Below are 21196 nucleotides of genomic sequence, written 5' to 3'. Positions count from 1 at the left end.
GACTCTCCCTCACCTTTAGCTGTCGACCCATCGCCAACTTCAGACTTCCCACCACTCAATGCATCACCTATGACAGATTCCTAGCCAGCACGGATTTCCACCATCAGTGCCGCAGTCTCTGCGATGCCTGTGCCATCGACCCCTGCATCACCTGCCCCTCAGTGAGGACTTGTCCCCCGCCCACCTTCTCCTGCAACTGATCCCTCAGCCCCCTTCCTACCCTGTCCTGTCCAAGAAACCTACTAAATGCCTAATGTTGACCCTTTACCCACCCAATCCACAAAGAAAACCCCTGATCACTGCGACCCACCCATGTACGCGACTCTGGCCCCACCCCTGACAAACCTTTCCATCCACACTTTCGTCTCTGCAATCTTGATCCTCAGTTCCTCGACACTCACACCCTCACCCTTGCAATCTGTAAATATTTTCCAAATGCCCCCATCTCCATTCTCATCCTTGAAAACACTCGATTCTTCTTAAATCCCCCAGTGCTTCCTTCCACACCGATCTCCTCTCCAAAATCCCATGTATCCAATTTGGCCCATGAGCAACCCTTACCCCACCCAGTTGTCTCCCATCAGGATCAAACTCCCCAACATCCACTGACCTTCACCGCCATAATCATGAAGCTTAGCCCGTGATCATGGAGGCTGAGGTGTTGCAGAACTAATTCCCATCCTGACATTGAAATCCACTCAGCCTGTCACAAATTTCATGATCCCTGTCAGACTTACCTTATGCACCTATTAGAGAATTCCCCCTCTATTGACCGCCTCCTTACAGAGGGAGCCCTCACCCACAATACTTGTCACAGAGTTGACCCCTCTCATTCCCTCTCCAATCCTACCTCTGCTAACGCTGCCTTAAGTACAATGACCATGTCGCTCTTGCCTGCAAAATCCCCTCTCCCTGTCCCCACTGCAAAGATTCCCACTACTCAAAGAACTCCAACATCCCCTCTCTCCCCTCCTGTAACACCTGTAATGACCCCATCCTACATACTCCTCTAAATGTAAAGCAAAACCTCCTCCCGCCATCTCAGAGCTCACCATCCCTGTCTTCCCCATCGACGACCCCATCCACCCCAACAACTCGCTCCGCCCTCCTCCTACTGCAGAAGACATCATCCGCTTTGTTACCATTGTCTCCCAAAACATCCATGCCTTCCAGCATGATTGTCGCAGGCCTCAATGTCTACAGCCGTGCTCTTGCTGAACCCCAGCAGTGGTATTAGTTTATCACCACCCTCCACGCAGACTAGGTTCCCCCCCCCAACACCCCCCTCCTCAACCTCCTGTACACAGTAGATGTGCCCCAACCCACCCCTCCAGTCCACCTCATGCATATGCCGATAACACCGCCTTCCTTGCCTCTCCCTCCTACCCTGCAATGGAATGAATGCCTTCACCAGAATCACCTTGACCTTTCTGCCACATGGTGTAACCAGTGGGTCCTCAGAATCAATTCTTCCAAGACCCAGGCAATCATCGTAGATTGTACCACTAGCTCCTTCCGGCTCCTTGATTTTTCTCTTAGCATTTGTGCCCATCTTGTTTGCCTCTCTCCCACACTCACCTACCATGGAGTCACAATTGACCATCACCTCACCTTGATCCCTCATCTCTGCTTTATCCAATCCAGAGCCCACGACCTCCTCCATCTCCATAAACTCCTCTCCGGCCAGGACGTTGGGGTTGCCTCTCTCTACCATTTTACACACTTACAAATCCTCGTTCTGGCCCATTCTCTGTTATGCCAGTCCCACCTGGATATCTGCGCCCCCCCCCCGCCCCCCCAAAAAAATTTTATATGTCCCTCCTGATCCTTGAGTGCCATGCAGTCTACCTTGCTTACGTTTATTCCTCCTTTACCCCAGTAGATCCTCTATGACCTGATTCCTATCCCCAATCTGCACCTTTTCCTTGAGCATATCTGAGTCCTCTAAACCTCCAGCCGACTCGATGCCCCCCCCCACCCCTCCTCACTGCTCCTCTCCTTTCTGATGCCTGCTCGCTGCCTTGCCTTCACTGTCGTTGTCCCTCTTACCCTCCACCTCTACACCCTTCATCTCCTTTCCCAAGGTGACTTGTCAACTCCCCCCTCCCAGATGATGCCCTCTCTCCCTCCATTTATCCCTGTCAACTCTGATCCTCACTTCCCCATCCCTCCTTCTGTCCTTTTCCCGAGCTCCCACTCCCCCCTTCTATCCTGTTTGTTTTCTCCCCCCTACCCTCTTTTTCATTCCTTTTCTCGTCCCTTAAATCCTTTGCTTTTCCCTCCACTGCCTTCCCCACTCCTTGTCGCCTTCGCCCTGCCCCACCCTTTTTTTTCTGTGTCTCTCTTCCTCCATCGGCTCCCCCTTTTGCTTTTCCCTCTCCTCTCCCCCTTTACCACCTCTGCCGTTAGCCTCCCCACCCCCCCCCCCCCTCCATCTGCTTTCTTGTCTGCTTCATAGTGCAGTGTTTCAGTGATGATGACAGCATTGTGCATCCTGTTTTTACGTGTTGTGAACAGACACAATCCTGTCACTGGATGTGTTTTTGCAACTCTTGCGAACAGAAACCAAACTGTCGCCAAGTTTCCTTAATTTTGCCTGTCTAATTACTATGTATTTTAATCAGCATAGCGACCCTTAGGTTTTTTATTTTAAGTTACGCTACTTTACGCCCTATTACGGTTTTAACCCGTCACCGTTTTAGCTCCTGGTTGTATCGTTTATTCTTCACTCATTATGTTTTTAAACTATTTTGTAGGCTGCAGAGCGCATATTGCGCTGCTGCCAGCCCGCCTCCCCCTCTGAGGGGGAATCAAATTTTGATAAAGAGGACAAAAAACGGGAATTTGGGGAACAGAGAAAAGAAGCCACATCACATACAGTATTTTAGTTTGAACTAATATGCGATTAAAATTGGCGCACAGTGTTTTGAGGTTAAAGAGTTGATGAATCGTCACATTTGATCGCGAAAACTTGTTGGAATGATACTAAAATGTAAGGCATATTACTGAACCAACAAAACAGACTGTCTCTATCTATAGTAAGATATCTAGTTCAAGCAATACGCTTTCATTATTTGTTTACTTGCGTGCGCTGTATTGTTACAGGACACATGGATTTGTTAACAAGACATGAAAGCTATAACAAATATGCAAATTTTTTTTTTTTTTTTTTTTACTTTATTGTAATTTTGAAACCTGAACAACCAGGTAGGCTGGCAGCAGCACAATACGCCGCTCTTCAGCCGAAGAGAGTACATGGAGATAAACAAAGAAGAGACATTACATAGAAAAACGGCGGGAAAAAACAGGAGACACAAGAATATAAAAGCACAAGAAGCCGTTCACACTTGATGACAATCCACACTATGAACTGGAGACCCGACGCACAAACACTGAAGAAGACGATGTCACTGGTGAACAATGGAGCATGACGGCGAAACGGAACACTAAACATGACGGCACACACGATACACTGATGGCGGTGATCTCCGGCGCGCGAATGTCCACGGAGCGTGTGCGAGTCCGGGGACCTGCCAAGAGGGCAACAGGGATGAGGAGGGGGAGAGGGGAGGAAAAGAGGATGCCACGGCTTAGGAGACGGGGACAGGAGGATAGGGACAGGGGAGGGGGGGCCCGGGGGACGAGGGATGAGAAAAGGAGGAGGGAGGGAAAAGGGAGAGAAGGGAGGGAGGGTGCCCTGAGGAGCAAGCACAGGAGGAGGGCGGGAGGATCAAAGTTGGTAGGAGGGGTAGATGGAGGGGAGGAGGGCATCATCAGGGAGGGGGAGCTGGCGGAAGCCACCTTGGGAGAGGGTAAGGAGGGTGGAGAGATGGAGACCGGGTGGGACATGGGAGTACAGGCGCGGCAGCGGGCGGGGGTGGGAGAGGAATGGGGAGACGAGCGGGTGAGGTGGATCGAGTTTACGGGAGGTGTATAGGATTCGTATCCTTTCGAGGAAGAGGAGGAGGTGGGGGAAGGGGGTAAGGTCATACAGGATCCGCGTGGGGGAAGGGAGACGGATGCGATAGGCAAGGCGGAGAGCATGGCGTTCAAGGATTTGGAGGGATTTATAAAAGGAAGGGGGGGCGGAGATCCAGGCTGGATGGGCGTAACAGAGGATAGGGCGGATGAGGGACTTATAGGTGTGGAGGATGGTGGAGGGGTCCAGACCCCACATTCGGCCGGGAAGGAGCTTGAGGAGACGGAGTCGGGAACGTGCCTTGGCTTGGATTGTCTGGAGATGGGGAGTCCAGGAGAGGCGACGGTCGAGGGTGACGCCAAGGTACTTAAGGGTGGGGGTGAGAGCGATGGGACAGCCATAAACGGTGAGATAGAAATTAAGGAGGCGGAAGGAGGGAGTGGTTTTGCCTACAATGATCGCCTGGGTTTTGGAAGGATTGACCTTGAGCAACCACTGGTTGCACCAAGCGGTGAACCCGTCAAGATGGGATTGGAGAAGGTGTTGGGAGCGTCGCAGGGTGGGGGCAAGGGCAAGGAAGGCGGTGTCATCGGCAAACTGGAGAAGGTGGACGGGGGGTGACGGCGGCGGCATGTCCGCCGTGTACAACAAGTACAGAAGGGGGGAGAGGACGGAGCCTTGGGGCACACCGGCGGAGGGGAAAAAGGTGTAGGAATCGGTGTTATGGATGGTGACATGGGAAGGACGGCGGGAGAGAAAGGAACCGATCAGACGGACGTAGTTAATGGGAAGGGCGAAGGTTTGGAGCTTGAAGAGGAGACCGGAATGCCATACGCGGTCATATGCGCGTTCGAGGTCAAAAGAGAGGAAGATGGCGGAGCGACGGGAATTGAGCTGTTCGGAAAGGAGATGAGTGAGGTGAAGGAGAAGATCGTCAGAAGAGAAGGACGGCCGAAAGCCACACTGGGTAACGGGGAGGAGGCGGTGCTGGCGGAGATGCTGGTGGATGCGGCGGGTGAGGATAGATTCCAGGACCTCGCTGAAGACCGAGGTAAGGCTGATGGGACGGTAGGAGGAGACGGCGGACGGCGGTTTGCCAGGTTTGAGGAACATGAGGATACGGGAGGTTTTCCACAGGTCGGGGTAGTAACCGGTGGATAGGACTACATTGTAGAGCCTGGCCAGGGTGGAGAGAAAAGAGACAGGAGCTTCACGAAGGTGACGGTAGGTGACACGATCGTGACCAGGAGCGGTGTTGCGTTTGGTGCGGAGTGTAGTGATGAGATCCTGTGTGGTGATGGGGGCATTTAGGTCCGCATGCAGAATGTTGTCCAAGTACTGGAAACCAGGAGCGAGGGGAGGGACAGAGGTGTCAGTTCGATCGCGGATATCTGGGAAGAGGGAGTAATCGAACTGGGGATCATCAGGGATGGAAAACACATTGGACAGGTAGGAAGCAAAGTGATTGGCCTTACTAAGGGCGTCAGGGAAGGGGTGATCATCGTGGAGAAGAGGATAGTAGGGGGAGGGTTTAGTTCCGGTAAGGCGACGGAAGGCAGTCCAGAACTTGGACGAGTTTATAGCGAGGGTAGCATTTAAACGGGTGCATGTCTGTCGCCAGTCCCGGCGTTTCTTAGCCGCGAGCAAATTTCGAATGTGTCGCTGTAGTTGCCGGTGGCGTCGTAGGGTGTCCGGGTCACGCGTGCGGAGGAAGGCACGGTAGAGACGACGGGATTCACGGAGGAGGAGGACGGCCTGTGGTGGTAAGGTAGGACGGTGGGGGTGGATGGCAACAGTAGGGACGTGGGCCTCCACGGCCTCAGACAAGGTCTGCTGGAGAAAGGAGACGGCATGGGTGACATCATCGGGACGGCGGTAGGTGAGAGGGTGGCTATCGACCTGAGTGGAGAGGGTATCCCGGTAGGCATTCCAGTTGGCACGGGAATAGTCATGGATGTACTTAGGGGGAGGGTCATGACGAGGGTCGGGGCGGGGGGCGACGGCCGTCTGAAACGGTGAGGAGGACAGGGAGATGGTCGCTACCAATAGGCTCCAGGACATCCACCATAATGCGACCAAGGAGGTTGGGGGAGGAGTGAATAACATCGGGAGTGGAGCTGGATTCAGGACGGGTGTGCTGGGGGATGGGGATGAGGTCGCCTTGAAGGGAGGAGAGGAACCGATGCCACCGCCGTAACTGGGCAGCGGAGCGACTATGGATGTTGAGGTCGGCGGCGATCACATAGGAGGAGAAGGTACGGTCGATGTGGGAGAGGAAGTCGAAAGGAAGAGGGGCGTTGGGGCAGACATAGATGGTGGCACAGGTAATGGTAAGGCCGGGGAAGAAGAGACTAAGGATCAGGTGTTCGGTGGGGTCGGGAAGGAGAGGTTGGAGCCGAACGGGGATCTGGCGGTGGTGGCCAATGGCAACTCCGCCACGCGCAACTGGGAGGGGATTATCAGAGCGGTGGAGGAGATAGGGGGAGGTGTGGATGGAGTGGTGGGGTTGGAGGAAGGTTTCATTGAGGAGGAAGGCATCCACACGGTGGGTAGCAAGGATGTGCAGGAAGAGGTTCTTGTTGGCGGGAAGGGAGCGGATATTGTTGAAAAGGATACGATGCTGTCGCGCCATGATAAGGACTTAAACGAGGGTGTCAAGGCAGGAGAAGGTGAAATGGGCCTGGTTATTGGAATAGGTGGCATACATTTTAAGGTGGAATACGGAACGGGTGGCGAGGGAGACCTGTTGTAAGGTGTGGGGGCGCTGAAAGGGATGGACGTTTTGGAGGACAATGGTGAGGAACCTGATGATGTCCTCAGCAGTGGGGGGGGGACGAAGGGAATTGCCAGGAGGGGTGGGGGCGTCCAGGGGACGGACAGGTACGGTGAGTTCAGGAGTGGTGGGAGGGGGTCGGGCTTTACACTTTTGGGAGTAGGTGGGGTGGGGGAGGCTGCAGGTATTACAGGAGGGAGGGGATTGGAGGTTGGGGCACTGCCGGAGGAAGTGCGCTTGCCGACAATGCGGGCAGGTGGGGGCCTCGCGGCACTCTGCTGTTGGATGTGCATTGTAGCGCAGACATCTCTGGCAGCGCAGGGATTGAGGGGGGGAACGGGAGGGGTCGACCTTGTACCGCTGATTGAAGAGGAGAGCACCCTCCTTCAGGAGACGGTCAATGGAGGGGGCGTCCTCAGAGAAAACCCGCATAAGGCGGGTGGGGCCGGTCGCGTTGAAAATGCAGCGGACTGCCCGCACCTCCAGGGTGGGATGGGCCTTCAGCTCCGCCAGCACCTCCTCCTCCGTGATCGACGGGCTAAGCCGAGTGATCACGGCGGTGAGGGTCGGCGGGCGACGCGGGGGTTGGGGTTGGCGGGTAGGAGATGGGGAGGGAGCAGGGGTGAGGGAGGCGTGAGGACCAAAACGGGTGATGGGGAGGCGGGAGAGGATGTCAGTATGGAGGGTTGGGCTGGGGGAGGAGATAAGGACAGAATCCCGTCTGGGAGTAAGGAGAGAGATGGGGGCGCCAGGGAAATGTTGGCGGAGGAGGAGGGAGAGATTCCGGGCCTCGAGGAAGGAAGGATCGGGACGGGACAGGAGATATTTGTAGAGACCGGGTGGGGAGGAGGAGGAGGAGGAGGAGGGAGCGGGGACTGGTGGGGAGACGTCCATGGCATTTTGGGGTGGGGATGGGGGGCGGGGTGGAGCCTTTTTAGGAGCAGAGGAAGTGGAGGCGCCACTAGGGCGTTTGACAGCGGCAGATGGGCGGGTGGTGTCATGAGGGACGGGAACGATGGGGAGGTGGTGGGAAGGGACAGGTCCCGGCACGGACGCAGCAGTCGGCGCCGGAGATAGTGACTGTGACGGTGCAGGCGAATGTGTCAGTGATGGTGATGGTGACGATGATGACGGTGGTGGCGGTGGCGGTGGCGGTGGTGATGGTGAAGGTGACGGGGAGAGCTGGGCGTGGGCAGTGGCCCGACGGGCCACCACCCTAGCCGGAGCTGCAGTGACAGGCTGGGGGAGTGGGGGGAAAGGATCAGAACGAGAGGAAGAAGCGGGAGAGGGGGCGACAAAGAGCGAGGGCGAAGGGATAGAGTGGAGGGGAGGGATGGAAGGAGGGGGGTGGGACTGGGCACACCAAGTGATAGTGGCGGAGGCGGCGGAAGGGGACGTATACACGATGGCAGTGGTGGTAGTAGTGACGGTGGTGGTGGGGGCGGACATGACGACAAGAAGAAGAAAGAAAAAACACAGCACTAAAAGGACAGGACACACACTGGGAGACGACGGACGGCGACGGCGGCGGCGACGGCGACGGCGACGGCGAGAGGCAGGGACGCTGCTGCCGCGGACGGGGCCAGGGCGGCGGTGGCGGCTGCTGCTGCTGCTGCTGCTGCTGCTGCTGCTGGCTGGACCGCTGCTGGCTGGACTGCTGCTGCCACCGGAGGGCTGGCTGGCTGGCTGGCTGGCTGGCTGGCTGGCTGGCTGCGGGACCACTGCTGCAGGCCGGGACCGGGAGCTGCTGCTGCTGCTGCTGCTGCTGCTGCTGCTGCTGCTGGCTGGCTGGCTGGCTGGCTGGCCGGCTGGCTGGCACCTGGAACCCCTAGCACTTCGATGAGCGCGAAAATTGCACTATCGAAGGGCGGTAACCTTTCAGTGTACCGCCGGAGATGTGCCACAAATATGCAAATGTAATACGAATAATATAAACGATTTTGTTAATTTCTCGGTATTTTATAGCTGTTTCTATACTACAGTAAAATGTGTCAAATGCAAATAGTAGTACAACACGAGTGTAAAATGTTCATAAAACTTATCAATATGCATCACATCTCCCATTTTAAACAAGCAATGTATAAGACTGGTGTGACTACAAATATTCGGTAACTGCCGATTGCTGAGTGCTGTTAGCAAAGCGTATGAGAGACCCGCAACACTTACTCACTCAGCGTATTAGGGTTCCATCTGTCGGTAACATCTAGCAACACTGCGGTTCGGAGCTTCACTCCAAAAGATTTAAATTCTTCATATTTCATTTCAGTTTGCAATTATAAGTTCTGCAGGCAGATGATGGATGTAATGAAGAAGTCCCTCGCTTTAACTCTTTTCACTCTGTTGCTATAATCACGTGTATATTCCAATTAATTATGAAGTGAATAGTTCATACCTAACAATATTTGTGGTACAATGTTCTACATATTCATTCATTAAATTAGTACTGGGGCGATTAATGCACAAGTTAGTTGTAGTTAATTTACATAATTTTTGAAAGGCGTGGTTGTTGATCATGCCCACAATCTGCATGAACGTTGTACTTATTATATCAATTTCGTTATAATTGTAACGTTAGTGATTTCAACGCTTGATGCTCAGTTGTTGCGTAAGATATGCTAGTTCACAGACTAAATTTTGTTTCAACGACACAATCAGCATTAAGTTCGGTTTACCTATGTTCTTCAGTTGGCTTTAGTTTCAATTAATGGAACAAGTGTGAAAGTATTGATAGTGCGATATTGAGAATCATTTCGCAAATTACCACACAGTACCACAGGAGCTCATATTTTGAATACGGGTTCTAACCACGTTGTTGCGCCTTCACAAGTATCTGAACTACATTCATTGTAAGTCACTTGATTTATCGATAATTCAAAAAGCCAGTGACAGCAAAACTGGAAAAGTTGCCACAGCGTCTTTACATCGTCTTTGTCAGAAGTAAGGTTAGTTTCTATGTTTGTAAATGAATCTGGGGGCATCGTTTGTGCAAAGTGTGAAACGTCCCCCCACTCAAGTGCTTTCATTACCAGAAGTATTAGCAGTTGTATAATGTGAATTATATTGCTAGTAATTAGTAGCAATATAAAATTTTAATAATTCTCGTGATTTTGTCAGACACGACTACTGGATGCTCTATGTACCCATCCATATTTAGAAGAGATAGTCATGAAGATTCAAAATGACTCTTGAAGAATTCGCACGGTAAATGAGCCATAGTTGATTATAAAGTTATTATGTGATTAGAAAGGAATGATAAATAGATGTGAACCATACTGAGACTGAATAACGAAAATTCCATTCACATTCCATTCCCCCACATTTTCTGCCACGTATTTAATGATAACGACTTGCTAGAGTGTGATACGGTACCGATCCGTTTATCCTTGAATGTTGATTCTGATTACGGACTGACCTGTAGCGTAGCCCAATCTCAAGGTTAGGACAGAAGGTTGCGTGTTTTCAGATTGATAATGTGCACGTCAAAACATTGGAAAGCACTGATCTTACAGATACAAGTTGAAATTGGGAATATTAGTAATGCAATATTTTAAAATACAGACAGAGGTATAGCTGTGTATTGTACCGTTGGAAATAATATCAGTCTTGTGAATACAGCTGTTTAATGTTTGGTAAAAGTTATCTAGTAGACACCAGATTGAATTTTTTGTACTTTATGTACAATATATGTGTGTAATATGCATCAAAATACTCATCAGAGACTTAGCCATTATCTGGTTTTAAAATCACTGTGCAATTAAAATTCTTTTTCCTTTATTGTGTTTCGATTCCCTCTGGAAGGGGTTGGGCTGGCAGTAGCTTAGTACTTTTATTTATATATCTCTTGTTCCGGTGATCCATGTTGTGACACTATCTCAGGATATGGAACGTGTCAATTTTACAAGCTTTAGGCCAGAATTTATGGTAATACATAAAACAAAACAAAAACAGTAACTTAGGTCCCACTATAAAAAAAAAAAAATACATTTTAGAGATAGATAGAGATTACAAAACAAAAAAACAGTAACCTAGGTCCCAATACAAAAGTACATTTTAGAGATAGATAAAGATTACAAAATAATAAGTGTTACAGAGAAATAAACAGTGCAAAATTTATGTTTACAATAAAAATATTCCGTTTTACAAATACAAATTTGGGCATACATTTGCAATTTAGAATACAAGAAATGTTAAACACTGTAGTTCAGGAACTCTTCTAATGTATAAAATGATCCTTGCATTAGGTACTGCCTTAAGGTTTTTTTTTAAATAGGAGATCATCATCTACCAAACATTTATTCTTGAAGGTAGGGCATTAAAAATCATACAGCCACTGAAATGGACTCCTTTCTGCACCATACTTCGATTTGGCTGTTCATAGTGGATATCATGTTTTCTTTTAGTATTGTGACTGTGATATGCACTATTCAGCTTAAAGATGGATTTTTCTTACCTTATGAAGCACATCAACGAGAATATATATTGCGCAGTGGATGTAAGTATTTCAAGCTTCTTAAATAGATTCCTGCATGTGGCTCTAGGATGGACTCCACACATGATCCTTAAGGCTCTTTTTCGTACACAAAGTACTTTTTTAGCCAGTGGTTGATTTCCCCAAAATATAATTCCATATGCCATAATTGCATGAAAGTAACCATAATACGCTGACTTCATGGTTTCCACATTTCTATAAGAAGAAACAATGCGTATGTTGCTGAACTTAGTCTTTTGCACAGATCCACAATGTGGTTTGACCATTTCAATTTGCAACCAGAATGCAAGCCTAGGTATTTTAAGGAATCTACCCTGTTTATTGTCTGCTCACCTATCTTTACAAATATTTCCTCATCTTTGGATGTTTTGTGGAACTGAATGTGGTTTGTTTTACAGCAATTTAAAATTAGACCATTAATGTTGAACCAGTTCACCGTTTCATTTAAAACCTTATTTGCTGTTATGAGTTGATCCATTTCCCTGCTGCACCACTTAAACCGAGATGTGCAGCTTTTTGTAAAAGAATGCGGTGATTTACACAGTCAAATGCTTTTATTAGGTCACAAAATATGCCAATCACTTTGTTTTTTGTTGATAGATTCCAAGAATTTGCCAGTAAACGCAAATATTGCATCTACCACTGACAAACCTTTCTGAAATCCAAACTGACTTTTGCTGAAGCTATTGTGTTCACTGAGATGCTTAACTATCCTGGCATGCATTAGTTTCTCTAAAACCTTTGAAAAGCTTGTCAGTAGTGATATTGGCCTATAGTTAGCAGTATCTGTCTTATCCCCCTTCTTATACAGCGGTTATACAACTGCATACTTAAGCCTCTTAGGAACTATTCCTTGTTTAAGTGACGCGTCAAAAATGTGGCAGCGGACTTTACTTACATGACTGGAGCAGTATGTCGATCTTCAGCCTACAGAATTTTTAAAACATAATAATAAGTAAAAAAAGCAGGCAATAAAAATGGTGGCTTTTAAATTGTAAAATGGTGGAAAGTTGTGGAAGTTAAAATATAAAACAAACAGTTGGTGATGCTAATTAAGTACACACGGGAAGCAGACAAGTACAACAGTAGACAGACAATTAAGAAACCCGGTGACAGTCTGGTTTCTGTAGGCAAGAGATAAAAAAATCACACTCAGTGACAGTATAGTTTCTACTCACAACACTTCGGAAAAGACGTATAACACTTAACACTCACTTAAAACACTGCGCTAAAAAGTTGGCATGGAAATGACACACCACAGCCCAGGTCATCACCTTGGGAAAGGAGATGAAGGGTGTGGAGGTGCAAGGTAGGTGGGACACAATGATGAAGGCACGGCTGTGGGTGCGGGTTCAAAAGGAGAGGAACATCCAGGGAATGGGGGGATCAAGTCTGTGGGAGGTGTACAGGATGCAGATATGTTCAAGGAAGAAGAGTAGATGGCAAGGAATCAGGTCATATAGGATCCGCATGGGGTGTGGGAGGTGTATACGGAAGGCTACCACAACCTTTATTCGGCCTTCACATTACTCGGCTGCCCCAATTCTCAACTTCAACCAAAAGGAACACTGTGTGAATTTACGTCAGTGGAAAGGGCAAGTAACCAGAATACTAACGGTCACAAGGCAGAAAATTCCGCTGGTGCTCTCAAATTGTAGTCAACCAATATAGTTAATTGAACCACATGGTGACTAAATTTCGCCAATAGAAACACTCAGTGTTGCTCACAGGGAAACCTCCCCAACAGCGAACCTCCAAAATGAACCACACAACATGAATCGATGTGGCTTGGATAGTTGAAACCCCTACTCAACTTTAACATCTCGGTCAGTGAACCACGAAGCTTGTAGCGATGGGACAGCTCCACACATGCTTCGACACTGCTCAGGGATGCGCAGCAGATCCAACTGATTGCACCGCTCGGAGATAACTTCCCTAGTCCTCAGCAACCGACCGACTCCTCCCAGAATGCCAACAACATCCAAAATAGACGTCAGTGGAAATAACGCCAACTACACACACAACCTGACAAACACTTGCAATACCCAACAGTGAGTAAGCACACATGATGACAAATCGGGAGTCGATGCACACACACACAGCTGACTCACGAACAATCGGCGAGCCAAAACGCGTCGTCTGTTAGGATGACTGACCGACGATCCACCGAGACCATGGCCCGGCTCAAGTGATGCGTGGCAGCAATGGTCGGGCGATCCGTGTCGACGCCGACCTCACCTCTGCTCCAACCCTACTGCACCAGTGCCACATCGCAACTCTCAACTGACAGGTCCGGACTGCGCTCCAGACACGGTCCAACTGACTGCTGGCCTGAACTCGCGACCGGAACTCACTCACGACAGACAACGCCCGGGAACTAATAGCAGTCGAGCAAAGATACTACAAGATGGGATATATTGAAATGTGCTGCTAGTGCCAGTCACGGTCAGGCAAAGCAGCAACTCAGTGACAGTAGTAATTTAAATTAATGTAGTGAGGTGGCAGTACATTAAAAACAGGGTGTAAAATACATGATGGCAGGAACACAACCCACACACGGCTCAGTTAACTGCACCGTTTATCTCGCTACTTGCGACTTATGTTTGCTACTTGTCTCTGGAATCGCAACTAGAGAAGAGGTTCACAGGACATGGTTACTGTGAAGGAATGCTTTGCCTGGTGATAGACACACACACAACTCAACGCCACACTGCCAATAAACTCTTCCAAGTTATTGGTCTGCTTTCCAAAGCCTTTTCTGGAAACCATCCTACCCTGCAAAACCCTCTCCTCCTCAATGACCGTCCCTTCCCAGACAACTTCTGTAAGGCCAACCACTTCACCTCCCACCTATCCAAAGTCTTTTCCATTCCAGATGATCCACAATTTGATTACTCCCTCTTCCCCGACGTTGTCAAATGTCTGGATACCACCGCTCCTCCCCTTGCTCCTAACTTCCAGTACTTGGGCCACACACCACCATGAGAACTTAAGACTCCCATCAGTACACAGAACATCAGCCTCACACTCTGCACTAAACACAACTCTGCTCCCACCCGTGACCACACTACCTACCGCCATCTCAAACACTGCCTTCCCTCCTTTCTAGCAGACCTTACCATCCTCTATAACGTAGTCTTTGCCAATGTAATCCTTGCCACCTGCTTCTACTTTGTCCTGTGGAAAACCTGCCATATCCTGATGTTCCCCAAACGTAACAAGCCTCTGTCTGATGCCTCTTCCTATTGCCCTATATGTCTCACACCAGTGTTCAGCAAGCTCTTAGAATACATCCTTACCTGGCACATCCATCACCACCTCCACCGACACCACCTCCTCCCCAACACCCAATGTGACTTTCGACCTTCCTTCTCTGCCAACAATCAACTCCTATACCTCACCCATCTCCTCTCCCTCCAACTTAACTCCAGCCGCTCCACCATTTTTGTCTCCCTTGACGTGGTAAAGGCGTACGACCGCATATGGCATCCCAGTCTCCTGTTGAAACTCCAGATTTACGCCCTTCCTATCACCTATGTCTGTCTGATTACCTCCTTCCTCTCCACCACCCCCCCTATGTCACCGTTCGTTACACCGATTACTGCATCTTCTAGCCCTCTGTGGGTTGCCCTGGACTCTGTCCCCTACCCTCTCCTCTACCATCCTCTACCATCCTCCACACCTATATATCCTTGATCCATCGCATCCTCTGCTATGCCAGTCCCGCCTGGATCTCTGCCACCCCCAAATTCTATAAATCCCTCCAGATCCTCTAGCACCTTGCACTTCGCCCTCCTTTCTGTATACGCCTCCCATCCCCCATGTGGAAATTCTATGACCTGATTCCTTTCCCCCATCTGCTCCTTTTCCATGAATATATCAGAGTCCTTTACACCATCTGCAGACTTGATGCCCCCATCCCCTGGTTGCTCCTCTCCTCTTCACCCCCGCCCTCTGCTGCGCCTTCACCATTGTGCCCCCCCCCCCCCCCCAACCTCTACCTCTACACACTTCATCTCCTTTCCCAAGGAGCCTTCTGTCAACTCCCCCTCTCTGAAGATGCCCTTTCTCCCTCCATTTATTCCTCCTATCAACTTTGATCCTCACCTCCCACTTCCTACCTCTTTTTCCTAGGCTTCCTCTGGCCCCACCCTCTTCATGTTTTCCTTCTTCCTGCATACTCTGTCTTTGACTCCCTTCTCTCCCCTGAGTACTTTTGCATCCCCCTCCTCTGCCTTTACCCACTCCCTCTCATGTCCACCCTGCCCTCCCTTATGAGTCCTCACCCTACATTGGCTCCCCCCCCCCCCCCCTGTTAGTGTATTCCTCAACTCCTCCCTTTTTTCCCCTCATCTGTTCATGTCCCCTCCCCCACCCCCCTCCCCTTCACCATTCTGCCCTAGGCTGTGGTGTGTCATCTCCATGCCAACTTTTTAGTGCAGTGTTTTAAGCGAGTGTTAAAGTGTTCTTGTCTGAAGTGTAGTGAACAGAAACCATACTGTTGCTAGGTGTGAGTTTTTATCTGTTGTGAACAGAGACCATACTGTTGCCGTATTTCTTAATTGTCTGTCTACTATTGCACCTGTCTGTTTACTGAATGTTTTACTTTGCATTGCCAACTCTTGTTTTATATTTTAAATTCCACAATTTCCCGCCAATTTACAATTTAAGAGTCACCATTTTTAATGACTTCTTTTATTGTTTATTACCATCCTACTATGTTTTTAAAACTTCTGTAGCCTGAAGAGTGATGCACTAAGTTACTAAGAGCCCTTCAAAGATGAACAAGAAGAAGAAGCAGAAGAAGAAGAAGTAGAAGAAGAAGAACATGAAAGAAAGAGGTTCACAGGAAGAAGTAAAAAATTCAGCAAGATGGCACATAGCTTGAATGTTAAGGGCTACTTGCAACTCCTAGTTGCGACTCAAATCGCAGCCAGATTGTTTAAAGTTGTTATTGTGACATGTCTAACTTCTCAATCACTGTGATTTATAATAGATACACAATTTCTTGCCCACCCCCAATAAATATTTAATTGGTGGCTGAATCTAACTGTTCATGTATATCACTAACAAATACTTACAAATTTTTTGTACTCTCTGTGGATTCATTTTTAAGTGCTCTTACTACATCTCTGAATAGTGGCAGTGAGGATTTCCCTCAGTCGAATGACCATACGATCTCCTTGGCTTTGTGTCATGCCTGAATACAATAAATTCCAACTATAGCCGCAATTATATCTGCAACTCCAGTTTGCGCCCTAATCCTATGTGTATTTTCCTGTAAACCCACAGGAACTTCCAACACACATTTTCAGCATTGCTGTCGGAAGATAACTCAGCTTTTGAATAGTTTTCATTCTGAATTGAAGTCCACGGGAAACCTCATTACTATAAGTCAAGGCTGGTAAACCTCATATTTCCAAACTTCCCCTTTTGGACAGTTAGGAAGTTCAATGTTACAAACCCTACTGAGTTTACAGAAAAGCAGTCTAGACTATTTTTACTCTTCTGTTTATTTACTTCCCTGACCACCCAAATATTGTCTTCAATGTCCATAAATATAAAAACTCATTATAGCTTCTATGATATTTATCAATTTGTTGCTTGTGAATTTCTTTAGCCTTGTTGTATATTGAATCTTATGCCTAGTTTCAGACTTAATTTTTCATATTATTTCATATCTCCATGAATTGGCCAAATCTCCTTGTGGAGAATGATAAAGTCCATTTTATTAGTAACTGAGGTAGAGTCTGTGCAGGATAAAGTGTCCAATGTGCAATGACCAGTTTTTCACTTTCTGGCTTGCAGGCGATGATACCATCAAGACGTACGTGCTGCAGTATTTCTTAAGATGATTTTACAGAAACTATTTGGTAAAAAAAATTGATTTCTGCATTACTTAGTCAGGTTCATGATGATATGCACACTATTTCTTTAATGGTCATAGTTATTGTGATATTTACACGGAAGTAAGACACGGCACAAAATTCCAAAAAGTTTGCAATGACAAACAGGGGTTGATATAATTTTGTGTTTGGGACATATTACATAATATGTTACTGCATATGAAATTTATTGAAGATACTGAATTTTTCATTAGACTTGGGTGAAGGTCTATCTGGCACCAATCTCGAGAAAATGTATCACTCTCACTTGTGATCATATTGCAGCAGCGATAAAGCCAGAGTGAAATGTCCAAAACATTCTTCATATTTCATAAACAGGAGGAACATAGGGCAGGACAGTGATGCTAGAGGGTGGCAGCAGCTGCTGCACAATTGTAGTACGCAGCGTCGAAGACAGAGGGCATGGAGAGCTACAGAGCAGACTGCATGCAGACTCCTGAGAGTACGAAAGTTATAAGAGTGCATTTTATTTTGTTTCTTTCCTTTCAAGTACACAAAATAAAAAAAAGAAAATGTTCACATTGAAGGCTAGTATCATCTGAATCAAAAGCATGACTATATTGGAAAAAATTTCTCTGATACTAGTATATGCAGGCCCTATGTAGGTTAAATCTGGGATTGTATGAATGTATGGTGTGCTTTCTAACATGTCCCAAAGAGCAGAAACCTTGCTTACCAAAAAATGTTTTTGTTGGAGTGAAGACACTGAAGTGAGGGGTCAGTGATGCTGTTATTGCTTTTAATGATGGCAACACTGGTAGGGTGAGAGTGCTACAGCATATGGGAATTAATCCTGGAGCAAACCGCATCAAAGAACTTAAACAGAAGGTCAAGGTTCGCATTGATAAAGCAGAGTATGCAGTACAGTTGGCCACTAAGAAGTCCAGAAAGGAGAAAAGAAGAAAACACTTGGATAAAGATCAAGAGGATGATATACAGTATGGTGCGGGCTGCTTCTGAGTGACTAAAAATAAAAAATTAAGCATATATTAAGTGAGTTACAGTCTTTTGAAACTTCAGAAGCCAAGCCTGAAAACTTCCATTTTCTGTTGCATTTTTCTCTAAATCTCAGAAACCATCTTGAGTAGAGTACTCAAATTTTCAGTGAGTAATATCATAAATATCCTGAGTCTACTGAACTGAAAGGAGAACATAATGTTATGTATAATTAAAATTATTTTTAATCTACTAAACAGTACACAAAATTTTAATTGTGTAATTAAAAAATTGTATTTCCGAAAGCAGTGGCTCAAATGCAATTATTTTAGTTCAGGAGACTCAGAACATACAGTGTAATGTACTGTAAAACTTTCATGTCAATGGCTACAGTGCTGCCTGAAATACAGGGAAGCCGAGTCTCTAAATTTAGCGTTGTTGGGATAGTGCGTTCCAACTCCCATTAACGTTCTAAGTATCAAATAAAGGAACAGAGTAAAAAAATTGCAGTAATAACTTCTGTTTTGTTTCAAAGTGTAGCCACTCACCCAGGCTTACTAAATGGCTATACCGATGTCACCCATTATTTGTTCAACTATTGTAATACTTGCGCAATTGCAATTGGTCATACTCTCATAACAGCTACAGTTGCCACAGTGCCTGTTGCTTTCGACATGCACGGATGTCCAGAGAAACCCTACATCATAATTTGGAATACCTCAGGCACTGCAATATTGTTTTTATCCACCAACAACAGCAAGTTACTTACAAGCCAAATGTCTCGCCTGTACGGGAATATATATAAAGGACGTAAAAGTGCATGTTGTAGACACACGGTTGACAAAACATATGAAAGTTTGGGTCTGGCTGTGAGTCATGCTCTGATAGCCTAATGGTTAGGCAACCGCTCACGGCAGATGGGAAATCTGGGTTTGAGTCCCAGTCTGGCACAAATTTTAATAGTTGTCATTCCATTATACATTTGATTTTTGTCCACATTCACAGCTCTAAATTTATTTTATGTATTGACTACCACCAAATTATTAGTTAGGACGAATGATTATGGATGAAAGGTGTATATAGGCAACACAGAACATCATATTGCAGAGTGTGTTCCACGACATGACAGTCGTGACGTAGGTGCCTGTTTCACCACACGTACCATTTGGAATCTTCCCCAAAACACCAGTTTCTTGGAACCTCACTGGTAGGAACTGACATAACGACATGGCCTTGACTCTTGTCACCCCCCTGGCCTCAATTTACGTTAATTACTTTGGCCTCAGGATTTTTTCACAGTAACTATTACTTTCTTCACCCCTTGCGGTTTTCAACATCTTTCATTTTCTGACCTGTCTATTTTTTGCCACCCCCCTCCCACCTCTTCCACAAACAATGCACTTAGCATTTTTCTCTTATTAACTCATGCACAATGTTTTAGCAGTAATCTCTGTCTTGTATATTATCTTCCACCTTTAAACTCTCGGGTTTTAAAATCTCACCTGCTACTGTTCCCAACAATCAATCTTTTGTTCTCACCAAGTCTGGCAAGCCTGCCCTGACCCGGGGACCTGTGTGACTTTTCCAAATTCTATCCTTTCCCATAAACCTCACCAGTACTTTTCCCTCACCCTTCACCTTCAACCCTTTTACGAGAAGAAGGAGCTACTGGCCCCAAAAGCTAGAAAAATGTAATACCTTTTATAAGTGTGTTCTCTTGCTGCATCCTGTTGAGTGGATTTTTTTGTCTATCCAGTTAGCTTTTATGAATAAAGTTATATGACAAGCATTCCATTTTATTAATGACAAATACTGAAAGAAAAAAATTATTTTTCATTCTGCATTATAGTGCTTTTGAATCTTTTTATTGGTGTTTGTGATATTCTCTTACTTGTTCAGCAATATGTTGACAGAACAGCATACAATATGCTTGTGCAAAAAGCTTATACAATTGTTCACATTTAATTTGACACGGTCTACAGGCTGTACTGCACCAGGATGCATCTTTCATTATCTTGTTACAGAAAAGGAATGAGTGTGAGCTACACATTCAGCATCAGTGGGAGAATAACGTTAGTCACCCAGTCAGTGGCACCTATAAATTTGCATTTAGCTCTCTTGATATAATTACATGCACTGTAACCACTGATCCAATGAAACAGATGCCACAAAGTTTCAATAGTTTTTTCATTCACATCTACTTTAAAGCTTGTGGATACTTCATTTCACGAGTTTAGTGTAAGTAACAGCATCATTCAGTCATCCAGGAAATGTTAAATTCTTTATTCCTGTTATGGACCACAATATTTTACTTCAAATAAGTAATTTATATTTTTTTGACCATCTACAAGACCCAGAAATGATACGCCAGGGGAATCTTGTTATACAAAGTGCACCAAACTTATAAAGTACTGCAATCAGCAATCAGATTGTGGATAAATAGCACATTCTCATATCAAAGTACAAACAAGTTCAGTCACATTGGGCCATTATATTTAGTTATGGTACAACCAGTTGCAAGAGGTGTTTCTGAACACTGTAAATGCCACATCTTGTGCCCATGTTGGCAATTTCTTAAATAACAATAATTGTAAACCCAAGTGTTTGTAACTGGCTTGGTTTTTTTGAAGTCTGGCAGCTGCGATGTCAGTTTGCCATTGTAGGTGTATCATATTGATGAATAGACTGTCACAGTTTATGGTTGTGTTGGTTTTCATTAGTGTGCATTGACCAATTTAGAATAACAACAACAATGATAATAATAGTAATAATAAACCCCGTGGAGGCTCGGGAAAAGAATAGGCCTTCGGTATGTTCTGCCAGTCGTAAAAGGCGACGAAAAGAACAAACCACTAATAGGGCTAACCCCCCTTTTAGTGTGATTAGTTGGTTCGGGACAGAACTAATGAAGCCTCGGACAAGCGCTGTCATGATCAGGGACGACACTTGAACCCTATGCCCGTCCACAATGGTAACGACACTGCTAGCCACTCGGAAAATGATTTAAATCCAAATAGAGGTGTTTTGCAGGACATGCTTCCTGCAACCACTCTAGAAGGAAAACAAAGACAGAGGATGAGATGGCCAGATGAAGTTAACCGACACCTCACGTTCTGTTATTACCAAGTAACAAACTTAGGAACCAACACTACTGGATACAGATCACAAGTTTA

At 46.6% G+C, this 21196-nt stretch overlaps 1 long non-coding RNA gene across 1 annotated transcript in view; it reads right to left on the bottom strand.

Moving 5' to 3' along the window:
- LOC126427001 (uncharacterized) overlaps positions 1-21196 on the bottom strand; it is a 174579-nt gene that overhangs the window by 127983 nt on the left and 25400 nt on the right. The window lies entirely within an intron of this gene.

This window comes from Schistocerca serialis, chromosome 11 (genome assembly GCF_023864345.2).
Source record: "Schistocerca serialis cubense isolate TAMUIC-IGC-003099 chromosome 11, iqSchSeri2.2, whole genome shotgun sequence".
NCBI lineage: Eukaryota > Metazoa > Arthropoda > Insecta > Orthoptera > Acrididae > Schistocerca > Schistocerca serialis.
This window is presented reverse-complemented; position numbering and strand designations above follow the sequence as displayed.